The sequence below is a fragment of the Alligator sinensis genome, unplaced genomic scaffold, assembly GCF_000455745.1.
Source record: "Alligator sinensis unplaced genomic scaffold, ASM45574v1 scaffold311_1, whole genome shotgun sequence".
NCBI classification, from domain to species: domain Eukaryota; kingdom Metazoa; phylum Chordata; order Crocodylia; family Alligatoridae; genus Alligator; species Alligator sinensis.
Genome location: NW_005842355.1, coordinates 1,022,409 through 1,022,746, shown reverse-complemented (window position 1 = coordinate 1,022,746; position 338 = coordinate 1,022,409).

The window sequence follows — 338 nt, the reverse complement described above, 5'->3', positions numbered from 1 at the left end:
TCCGCCCGCCGCCAAATGGGCCGAATCTCTGAATTGGCCCCACCCCCTGCCTGCTCTCCCAGCCCCGTCAATGGCTGCCCTGCCCAGCCCCAGTTCCCTGCTCTTTAAAAAATTAAATAATAAAAAGCCCCAAACTCACCAGCTCCTGCCACGCGGGGGGGAAGGGGGTGGTGATCCCCACTGCCCTCCACTGCCCCACGCTGCATGGGGGGCTCTGCCATGAGCCCCCAGAAACCCCAATGGTCTCTGCAGCATCCAGTGAGTGTGAGGCTTTCCTTTTATTTTTAAAGAACTGGGAGCTGGGGCTGGGTGGGGCAGCCATGGGGGGGGGAGGGCCT